The following is a 12,454-nucleotide window of genomic DNA, read 5'->3' as shown; positions in this document are numbered from 1 at the left end:
GGAAATTATAAATGAGATATACAGCTCAATTAAATGGGTTTATATCAAACTGGGCACTGGGGTCTCTATATCTGATCTCTAGATTTTGTGGCTGTAATAATGGTGGTTTTAGTTTTTGAAAACTATTATAATTTTCGACTTTCATGCTGTTTGTTCCTACTGGTGTAAAGAGAATGTTCCCAGTTTGTGCTTCTCGAAAACAAGTTTTATTCTGCTTTTCATTCATCTCTGAAAATGTCCTTATCGTCCATTAAGTTTAAAATATTTCTAAAAAGCCTTGATCCACTGTTTCTCTAAAACATAGATGAAGGTGTTAGTATTTTTAAGAATTACAGGTTGGAAATTGTGATTTAAAGGCACAATGCTGCACTCCTGTGGTGGAAAAGTAGAACTGCAGCTGTATCACCCTCACCCACCTCCCTCAGCACCACTTATTCAGGGATGTTCACTTGTTCCAAACCACAAACCTTTGGACTTGCACGTTTTTATTGTTCTGCAGAAAGTAATCTTTATTGTATCATTTCTGAATGTGCTGAAGAAAACATCCTGAACAAAAACAATGCACAACTGTTTGGAGAGGATGGTCAAGATGAAGCTCATGTAAGTTTGTAGTATTATGAATTATTTCATTAAATTTATATGGAAATCATCATTTCACAAATGTTTAAATTGCATTTGATATAATGTTCCCTTTGAATGTTTTATTAATTTCAGCAACTTTAGCTTTCAGTTCTTTTGTCAAACGATATTCATTTAGATATACTGCAACTTTTTATTTAGATATAGTGCAACTCTCTGAAATATACTACACATAATTTAGATTTTTTTATCGTGTGGCCAATATATTAGATTCGACTTTTTCCTTCCATCAATAAGACTTGTTCCACATCTGAGAAGCATGTCAAATCATCATGTTCTTTATTTCTCGTAGGAGATTCAGCAGTCGATCATCCAGCCGGGAGGAATTCTTTTATATCTCCAACTGCTGAGACGGTGCAAAACACGACCACATGCAGGGCGGCCTGAGAGGACAGGGCAGCATGACACCAGCGCAACCGAGAGAGACAAGTAGCCCGGTGCATCTGCTTGTGGTTACACTGCCGACTGCTTTCTGATGATATGCGTCCAGGCTGTCACAGGTTATTTATGACCGCAGCTCCTCATGGGCCGAGGCTCTGCTGGGAAGATTTGTGGCTTCCAGTCGTCTGCGTGAATGCTGCTAAAGATGGGAGGAAGATGGGAAGAAGGTGCGTAGGGTAACGTATTTGTTCCAAACACTGTATAGTCACCATGGAGACAGTGATAGGACACAATCCAGAGCCCTGTTGTATTTCAGAGGATGGGATCTTCCAAATATAAGTCAGTCACAAAACACACCTCCTGTCAATCCACAGGGTAAATAAAGTTTCAGTTTACTTTGTAGCTCCAACCCCCCCAACTGGTGTTTCAAGATTCCTGATTTATTAAATTCAATCCACAAAGTATATATATATTTAAATGCATTAACTGTTATATCTATATATTCCCTTCGTAATGTTGGTGCATAGCTAAAAAACAAAGCTTCATTATATCGTAAAAATTAAGAAATGTGCATAACATACTGTTCTAAATATGCTGGTAATGCAAAAACATTTCCACATATTTATATTTGCATGGTTTACTGTAAGTGCATATGGCATAAAGTATTCAGTATATATTGGAATGTGTATTATGAATGGGTTTCACATATATGCATAATACACATTCCTCTGAAAAACTGCAGAATATAGATAAATGTACACTATTTTGTATTCTGTATTCAACTAGTGTGTATTCTGGAGTATTTTGTATCTTACCCCACATTTCACACTTTTCAAATCAGAGTTTAACCCCCCAAAAAATGTATTATCTCTTATCCTCAGGCGTCCAATCCCTTTTATTTGAAATAAACGTGGTTGTGGAGGAGGCTCAAATATCTACTGATTCTTGAAATGCTCACCTGAACATGTTCCAGCTATAAAAAGATATTTGTGGGAAACAACATCAAGCATCTGCACTGTCTGTCCCTGAGCTATCTGTGACCAGAACAAGCTGCAGTGAAGGAGCTTGTTTCGCTGATATCATTTAATCCTGGTGCAGAGATACGGAGCCACGGCCGGCCTTTACCTCACATCCCGTCCCATGTGAAGCCCCCCCCCCCCCACCCAGTCTATCTGATGACCCCATCTCCCCTGTCCCAGCTCTCTCTAGTGCTACAGCAGCTCTCCAGTCATCTGGACCGGCAGCGTTATCACTGCTTAGGGTTCCCAGGACCGACACAGCATCCACTTGAGATAACGCAGAAGAGCCTTGAGCATCAGAGCTCTGCTGCACCTAACGTAACACTGGGCTAGAAACACCGGGCAGTGGTTACATAGGTTTGTTTATGTTGTTAGATCCACGATGTGACGGGCCTGAAAATTCAATATTTGTAGAAATATTCTTTTATGTAAAGCTCTGAGTTTGATTTATAGGCTCAATGAATGTGAAGATCACTGTTGGACTTTGTTTTGCCAACGATTAAGATTTTTCTGACATTGCTCAAACGGCTTCTGCATTTTCAACAGCAACTAGAATGTCACTCAGCAGAGCGGGCACCTCCACCAAGGCCCAACAGGCCCCTTGGATTCAATCAAGCTGCACCAGATATCACACACTCACAGACATCATTCTTCTAAATATTCAATGAATTATTCCCCGGCTGAATCAGTGAAAATGTCACCAAACGCCTCTAACGTCTCACAATGATCAAGTTTATTGGTAATCCCTCCAGTTTTTGCGAAATCCTGCTCACCAACAAACCCACCAGCAAACAAATGGACGGGGGGGAAGTGGTAAAAAGTCATGGTAAGGTTTAGGAACATATATAACACATGCATTAAATTAATCTTTACATCTGCTGAAAAAACATTTAAATTCACACAAAAGTCAGTATGTAGTATGTGAAGTCATACAGAAAAAACTCCCTTGAGTGGTTTCTTTCTGTATTATTTATCTATTCTAACCTCAAACTGTCACTGGACCGAAAGGGCATAAATAGAAAAAATATGAAGAAGAGTATAAATTATACAATAAAATATTAAAGGTCCAATGTCATGGTATTGAAAAATATCAGCAATCCTATGTAAAATCATAAAACATACTGTCCACTACAGGTAAGAGGCGGTCAGTTAAATCTTGAAAGGCACACATGCTTTTAATCCAGAAAGATGTATTTCATATATATATATGGAGCTTTCTTTCCCCCCTGTGGTTATCTCATTAATCTGACTTTATTATCAAACCTGTTATTGTGTGTGTGTGTGTGTGTGTGTGTTGTCTGTGTTATTGTTTCCCGAGGGTCCGTCCCTGCAGTCTGGCTCCCCTCTCCTCCTCCTCCTCCACCTCCCCCCTCCTCCTCCTCCTCCTCCTCTTCTCTGCGTGCTCCCATCTGACGATAAGACTGCTGCCTTTTCTCAGGCTATCGCTTACGAGGCAAAAGGCCACTTGAGGAATGACAGGGCCGACATGACGGGCATTAGCCGCTGTCGCCTCAGCAGGTTCCATCCTCGTGCAGACGAATGCTGACGACCATGTTGAAAAACCGTCAGGGGCCCCTATTGTTTAGTTGTTTACGGAAAAAAGGTCACGCTGCAGCTCTGCTCTGAGATCTGGAGCTGAGATGCTGTTGGGTCAAACGCTGGTGAGCGTGGTTTAATGTCCTATTATAATTGCAGTGCTGTGGCTTTGTTTTGGAAACAGGCAGCTCGTGAAGATGTTTGGAACAAGCTGCCATGCAGACGCCTGAAGGGAGCCTGGAATTAGCTTGATCACATGGGAAGGACTGCGCAGTCAGTCTCGGGGCCAGAAAACGTCCTAATTGGAAGTAAAAACGTGTGCCGGGGTTGTGTGGGCTGCGGGCCACGTACAGTAAACTGAATAGGAACCAGATTGAGTGAAAATGATCCCAACAATCTGAATTCCTTTGAATTTCTCTGATGAGGTGAGACAAGCTGAAGGTCAGCGGAGATGTGAACCAGTTGTGGTTGAACAAACACTTTTTTTTTAAACACTACTTAACTTTTCCCAGTGGTTCTTTACACTTAAATCTGCCATATCAACATCTTTTTCTTTAAAAACATGACATTTTATAATCCCCCGTTGTATCAGCAGAAACCTCTGACCCCCAAGCGTGACCCCTAACCTGGCCGAGCAACCTACACGTGCACTCCCTCACGTGCCCTCCACCGTGAACCTCCACCTCTCATTTGTTATCATTACGTTGTGATGTTCAGTTAAAAGGCTGGGATGCCAAGAGAACTCCAGGGTAATGATCATTTTAATATGTCAGGCACATCCGGTGGATTTGAGAGTGTCCGGGACAATTTAGGATCTGAAACTCACAGATGTTTGTCATAAATACTCTTAATGTCTCATTTTAATCCCCTCCTATAATTCTCAAATCATCCAATCCAATGCTCGTGGATGAAACGGGGGGAGAGGAACTAACCTGCCAATTGTAATGTAACGGACATCCTTCATGTCCTGAAAGCTGCTTCTCTGCTGTGATCTGTTGCTGCCGTCAAGCCATAAATCTGGATACACCCTCAGAGAATGGAGAGGGGCTTCTCAGCAGGGACTGTTACGTGTGGCATCAAGCTGAAAGACCGTGTGTCCGCTGCTTGAAACACAGCCGAAACACAAAGATGCCTTTTTTCACTTTTGCACCTATTTTTCTTCCTTTATTTCTTACTCCCAGCATCTTTACTGACCACAAACACTGAAAGTAGAGGATGCTGGGATTGATGTTTGCCTTGCAATGTGGAAAAGTTGGTTAAATATACAACAAGAGGGCAGAGTTCAATAAAGTCTCTTGAAAATGGAAATTGTTACATAAAAACACACGAAATGCTGTATTTGTAGAGTTCCAAATCAGAATTCATCTATTTTTTAAATCCATATAATTAAGTAAATCTGTATTAAATGAGAGGGTGTGTCAGTATGAATGGGTGAAGGTGCAGGAGGGACTGTGTGTTGTGCTGTTAGAGGGAAACGTGTTGGCCTACAGAGCCACAGCTCACTGGACTCTGAGGGTTATTTCGGGGGATGTTCAGGTGCCCGGGGGCCGGAGCAGCAGAAAGTCCATATAAAGAGCTCCTCTCCGGGTTAGGGTGGAAAGTGGGTTATCAGCTCCACTGTCACTCCTCGAGGAGGCCAACTCGTTTGCATCTAGTCAACACCTTCCGCCCCCTTCATGGCACACATCTGACCCCGGCTTCCTGAAGCGACCCTTGGCCTTATCCAGGCGCTTTCAATACTTTCTACCATGTTCTACCCGCTCAAGCTCTCTTCTCCAAATCCATCTCTGATCATGTTCTCATCCACGGTTTGCTTGCTTTTGTGGAGCTCCCCCGCCCCATCTTTGTACATTATTGATGAGCAGCAGGAGCCACGTGTTGTGTTTTGACCATTTCCTGACAAAACATTGGGGTTAATGGGATTTCAGTGTAAAGCTGAATTGAAATAGTTTATGTCATTATGCACGTGCAGAATGAGTGTGATTCTGTGCAACGTCAAAGCGCTGATAGTTCATTTGTTTTACATTTGTATTACAGCAGTGAAAGTGTTGCACCAAAAATCCAGTTGGAGTAAGATTCTATTCATTTCATTGTTTGTCTTTGACTCCTAATCTGGCCTTTACAATTTTTTCTTTGATATTGTACGAGTCAGGGCATATTGAAAAATGTCATTACCACATCTTTCCGTTCCTCCTCCTCTTCTTTTTTTCTTTCTTCTTCGTTACCCTCTCTCCTTTCCTCGTCCAAGGAATGTTTTCCCAGAGTCTCTCCTCACCCTGTGTGAGCGCTCTGTCTCTCTGTGGCCACGCACTTCATTAGTCTTCCGAGGGATCAGAGGAACACCGAAAATCCAAATAATCACATGGACGCTGAAGTAGTAGAAGTCTTTAAGACAAAGCCTGGATAACAAGATGACAAAGCTTGTTAAGACAGAGGCCTTGAAAGGTTATTTTATTTGGTCCTATTTAACCACTATTAGGACACTTTAGAACATTGTAAGGACATTTCATTATTTTTCACATTGGAGATGAGTTATGTTTGAAGTAGCAGTGCTTTGGAAAGTTTGAATTATTTAGTTGTGAGCAAAATATTCAGGTAAAGTATTTTAGTGATGTGCACTAATTTCATACTAAAAGTATAATAAAAAATATACTAAAGAGTAAAACACATTATTCATAAAACTTTTAATTTGTTCTAATATTGCCAGTAATTATCAACTTATCGCTTGTTGCTAAAATGTAACATGGAACCAATTAATAATTTCTTTAAATATAAGTATTCTATAGCCCTATGTATGCTAATTGTTGTAATCATCGTATTTCCTCCTGATATAAAGTTTTATTGCTGTGGCCACATAATCCAATCTAATATCTAATATAATCTAATATCTTTTGATGAATAATTTCAGTATGTTTTATATTATTACTTCCAAAACTTCTTATATAAAATACTTTTTTTTTTGTTTGAGTTTAGGCCTAAAGACAAAAGCAGCTTCACACATCTGTCACATCATTTACTGCTGCACTTACCGTACTTACCAGCAGGTGGAGCTGCAGCCATTGTCCAAGGTCAGACATAAGCCGCCTGAAGGCCGGAGAGATTTTCTGGGCCTCTCATCGAAGTTTGAGCTCTAGAAGCTTGTGAGCGGGTTTGAAACGATTGTAATGTCACAAGTGGCCATCATAGAAATGTTTGTATGTAGAACCACTGATCAAAAATATGCCGCAGCTTCAAAAATCAGCCGCAACCTTTCACAGACGTTTTGTGGGGTCAAGGTGGTTTTAGGAATTTGGTAAACGCCTTCTGCTTGGACTTAGTAGATAAACCATATACATAGAGAGAGCCAGGTGCAGCTATGCTATACATCTGGTGTGTTGAGTAATATAGATGTGAAAGGCAGAATGACCCGAAATTACAGTTAAAGTGACTGGAGGGGGGGACGGGGTTTCGTAACCTTTTCCATAAGGAGAATTGAGGGTTGTGATTGGTTGAAGACTATTTTCCCATCTCTCTCCCTCCTGCTTCCTGCCGTCCCTCCCCCCCTCTCACGCCAGACCCTGAATGGCACGCAAGGCCCTGACCACCACCGCAGCGTGGCGCCAAGGGGGCACAGAGTTTGTGTGTGTGTGTGTGTGTGTGCGTCAGCCAGTTTGCAGGGCCGGGACCCCGGATATGTTGTGGGAATGTGCAGTGGACAGGGGCCAGACAGGACGTGACCTTCTGGAGGAAGCTCAGCCGGCCCTATAGGCCAAGCGGCTATCAATCAACACCCTTGTCCCGCCCCTGACTGACCACTTCAAACACATGGGAGGATTAGAGCCATGACCAGCTCTTTTAATTTGATATAAATTAGCAAATAAATTAACATTTTTTGACACTCACCGTGAAACGCAAACCATTAGTTACCATTAATAAATTCCTCGATGATAAAATAAATAACAAACACATTTTTGCTAAAACCTTCAAAATAAATGCTTCTTTCTCAAGTTGGCTCAACATTTCCCCCCAGTTTAAAGCAGAGCGAGTATTAATTGAATAATATCATCAGTAATCTCTGCTGTCCAATTACAGAATGTGACCTAGATGTGTACCGGTCACCTGTAACTGGTGGACATGATTATTTATTGGTCTTTTGAACCCCACTGTAATTTAGCAGGGCCACTTTCATGACTCCCTATGCCCGGTATCAGCAGATCAAAGCTCCGTGTTGATTCTTCTCCCATGCAGGCTGTCCAGGGCCCAACCTGCACCTCGGACAAATGACCAACAGGTCAGGAACTCAGTTCCGCTGGGGGTAGAGGCCGAGGGCCCCGGACTGACCCTGGACTGATGCCACTTCTCTTCGGATCGTGTCTTGCGGCTTTCAGTTTCAGACGAAGCAGATTTAAAGTCTTTTTTTTGTGTGTGTGGTGGTGCAGCACAGATGGAGGAAGTGGCGATCACAATGATGAGATGATGGATTTCTAATGACCATGTTTCAGCTTATTATTGTCGGTATCGTGTCAGTGTAAGTATCCACTGCTCTTTAATCATATCGTTGTTAATAATGACAATAAAGGGCTCAAAATGAAAAACGCTGTCATGGGTTTGTCAATGTTTCCCTTCACTGTGGACGTTACAGCAAACATCTGGACGCCATGGAGCGTTCACTTCAAGTCTGTTACGAAACTAATTGTTGCTGTGTGTTGTGAGAGGAAGAAACCTTTTTTATATCGTCAACAAAGAGAAAATCATCAGTTCTGTAACTCAAACACAGATTTCCTTATTTGTAATTAAAACACTTGAGGATTTTTTTTATTATACTCCTCTTTAATTCTGACCAGGAACTACAAACAAGACAGTTATTGACTGAGGGGGAAACAGTCTTTTCAGATTTCCTCTAATCTGGCATTTTTTCACATAACAGAAAATCAAAGAAAATCCAAAACGGGCCAACGAGATAAAGATGCAAGACGGGAATTAAGAGACAAATGAACGTGTTGTCCGTGTCTGGGAGAAAATGGCTAAAGGTGCTAATTAACAGAGCTGTCAGTGGTTCCTTGAAGTGAAGTGAACTTGCCGATAAGCAGAGTGGCTGGTGGGGTGGGGGGGTTGACGGTGGAGGGCCCCCGCCCCCCCAAGCCATCTGGACCTTGTTCTCCCAGAGAGCGGGGCCGTGGCACAAAAAAAAAAACATGGTGTCGTTGGCAAAGACTGGGGAAGAACGTTTTTAAAGGAAAATATGGTTTGAATGTGTTTTTTAAGAAAAACCATTGTTGACAGGTGCTGATGGTAAACAGGTTGTAAAGTTTGGTAAAGTAAAGATGGCGATAGGATTAACAGGTTCACTCAAAATGTGAGTTTTTGAATAACCCCCAGAATTAGCTGGATAAAGCTATATTTGAATGTGAATGTTTATGTCTTTACAAAAGCAGATTATGCATTTTTGGTGATGTAATGTCATTAGGTTTATTCAGAAATCAAAAATGCACAGAAATTAAATCTGAAAATGCAATTTTTTTTGTTCAAATCCTATTAGAAACCCAGCAGCTATAAGACACCAAACATCTTGGAGTTCATTAGATGCGTGAGGTCTTGTTTTCTGGACGACTCTCGCAACAAATGGACGGGTCCTCTCCTTCCCGCCCCCCCAAAGCCATCTGGACCTTGTTCTCCCAGAGAGCGGGGCCGTGGCACAAAAAAAAAAACATGGTGTCGTTGGCAAAGACTGGGGAAGAACGTTTTTAAAGGAAAATATGGTTTGAATGTGTTTTTTAAGAAAAACCAGTGTTGACAGGTGCTGATGGTAAACAGGTTGTAAAGTTTGGTAAAGTAAAGATGGCGATAGGATTAACAGGTTCACTCAAAATGTGAGTTTTTGAAAACCCCCCAGAATTAGCTGGATAAAGCTATATTTGATTGTGAATGTTTATGTCTTTACAAAAGCAGATTATGTGAATGTTTATGTCTTTACAAAAGCAGATTATGCATTTTTGGTGATGTGATGTCATAAGGTTTATTCAGAAATCAAAAATGCACAGAAAGTAAATCTGAAAATGAATTTTTTTTTGTTCAAATCCTATTAGAATCCCAGCAGCTATAAGACACCAGACATCTTGGAGTTCATTAGATGCGTGAGGTCTTGTTTTCTGGACGACTCTCGCAACAAATGGACGGGTCCTCTCCTTCCCGCCTCCTCCGTCACCTTCGGGCGGCGCAGCTAAAGTGCTGCCCTGTGACCGCGCATAGAGCTCATCTCCTGCAGGTAATCAACCATCATTCTTTCATGAGGCCGTGAGTGTTCAGGAGAGACTCTGGATCTCCCCTGCTGCTTCTGCCAGCAATACATCCTGCTACACGTCAGGGAACATGACAAGCGCACTCCCTCCCAGCTCACTGCACCTGAACACACTCCTCCATCCCGTGACATGATAGGTCAACTCGGATCTCTCACGGCTCCGCTCTCGCTAAGTCGGGCCGCGTCGAAACGAGCGAGCTGAGGTAGGATTTATAGAGATGATTCATTTCAAACACATCCTACCTCGTTATTCTTCAGTGTGTTTGGTTCATGGTTTTTCACACAGAACAAATTTGATGACTTTGCTTAGTGGTTTGTGATTGTTGTGAAAATACAAAGTAACTTAATTTTATAATTTGATGTATGTAAATATAAATGCTGGGAGGTTTAAATGCTGCACAACCTTTGGAATTTTTTTTTTTTTCGACTTCCCAAATCTTAGAACAAAAGGTAAAGACATTTCCACCACCAGAGGGCAACTGGATAACTTCCCTTCCTCCATCGACAAAGAGAAAGTCAGTGTTTCTTCCCCAGGTTCAGCAGAGACCTCTGTAAATCCATACATTTATCTTTATGGAGCTCTGAAGATGCCACGGTTATAATACCGGGTTGATGCTTATGACATGATTCCTGGTGTTGTGGCTATAACTGTGTCTTATCCTCTGATTTGGAAACTCCAACACTATTGGCTGTTTTAAGATCAGAGCAAATGCAACACTCGCTATATTGGCAATACTCACATGGCATATTAAACTGTTTCTGCCCACAAAATGTCGTGTTTGGTACTTCAGTGACTCCAAAGAGTAGGGTACAAGAGAGATGAAAAATTATATATTATTATAATAAAAGCACAACCGTCCCCTTTAATTGAATAAAGCTGCACCAAATTCCACAGTCTCATCGACTCAGTCTCCTAATTATGCCGATTTTTGTTTTACCTCAAGATCCATGAATTGTTCCCTGGGAAATCAGTGAAAATGTCAAAAAGCAGAATTTTTGGTCCAGATGTGTTTCAAAATGTCAAGGTGTCCCCCCCACACACACTTCCTCCTAGTTTCAGTAGTCTGTTTCCTGATCCTAACAGACATCAACCTTTAATAAACTCTGATAAAATGATTGCTAGAAATAATTGCATTGCATCTTAAAGTGTCTCGCCCACTTGATGCTCTGTACACCTGAAAGTTTAACAGGTAGGACAAACCTGATGTAAATGATCTTCTCTTATGTCTGTGGTATAATCAATTAAATTTGTGTGCAATAAATGAGAGTTTTATGAAAATGAGCCAAAGCAGAATTTTTTGTGAGATCCTAATTTCTAAGTCAACACTGGAATAACTGAAACAGACACTTTCTTAGTTTGACGTTCAGCTGTGGTGACATGAGACTAAACTGAACCACGGCCCACTGATCAAAATGGCGTCCCTCCCTTCCTGTCACACCTTCCTTTCATGTATTGACATCGCTTTCTTTACAAAGACTGCGTTTTACCATTACTTGGATTAAATTTTGAATCTGCTCAGTATTATTTTTCTGTTTGTGATTTACATAGCAGAGGACATTTGACGCGTTGTCCTCAGTTTTCAGGCCTTCTGTGTATGAAGAATTACTGCAGTCTCCTTTTCTGTTCCATATCATCCCTCTGTCTCAACGTATTTTTTCTATACGTGCAGTTTGTGTGTGTGTGTGTGTGTGTGTGTGTGTGCGTGTCAACATTTGTGCGTGTGCATGCACCCGTCATTTGCACGCCTGCGTTCCGTGAGACATGGTATTATCAGTGCGGTTCACTGGTTCAACGAAAAATGGCTGAAATGATATCCAGAGCCCAGACATCAAACACCAGAGGCCACGTGAGTTATGGTGCATCGATCGACTGCGAGAACAAAGGGAGCGATGGTTAAGGGGATGGAAATCGTGGAAAAGAAGAAAAAAAAAGAAGAGATAGATAGATGAAGCAGACAGAAGACAAGCAGCCCGGGGTCTGCAGCGGATTCTGTTCGGGGGTCTGAGCCTCTGGGGTTTATGTCAGTCAGGATCTGGAGGAGAAGTTGCTCCCTTGAGAACAACAGTGGAGAGGGAAAGGAGAGCGAAGGATCCAAGGGGATGTGTGGGGCACCGAGAGGCTGGATGAGAGGTGACGTTAACCAGGTGCCCTCGTGGCCCAGCTGCCAATCCATCGCTTTCCCTTCTGCTCCTCTACCGTAGAACTCTAGAGTCAATGCTTCTTTTTTTGTTTTTTTCTAACAGGGCTCAAAGTCAGGTGCTGCTTTGCTTTGGAGCATGCACGGCTGGTGAGTTTCCGTCCGACTGCGTCTGTTTCTCTAAGTTGTTACAGTTGTGTACGGGCACATGTCTGGAGGTTGATGAATAACCAGGCCCTCCTCGGTTATCTCCACTTCCTTTAGAGTTTCAAGTGAGAGCCAGATGTAGCTATCCATCTTAATCTTTCCTCTCATTCAGTCTGGATGCAGTCGGAGCCTGTTTTACTTTTCATTACGTTATCAAACACTGGACGGGCGACTTGTTACGTGGGAGGGGGGGGGGGGGGGGGGTAGAAAAGTAATCTGGATGTGTTGAGTATATTGTCAGCGTCGCATATCAAATC

This window comes from Pleuronectes platessa, chromosome 19 (genome assembly GCF_947347685.1).
Source record: "Pleuronectes platessa chromosome 19, fPlePla1.1, whole genome shotgun sequence".
NCBI classification, from domain to species: domain Eukaryota; kingdom Metazoa; phylum Chordata; class Actinopteri; order Pleuronectiformes; family Pleuronectidae; genus Pleuronectes; species Pleuronectes platessa.
This window is presented reverse-complemented; position numbering follows the sequence as displayed.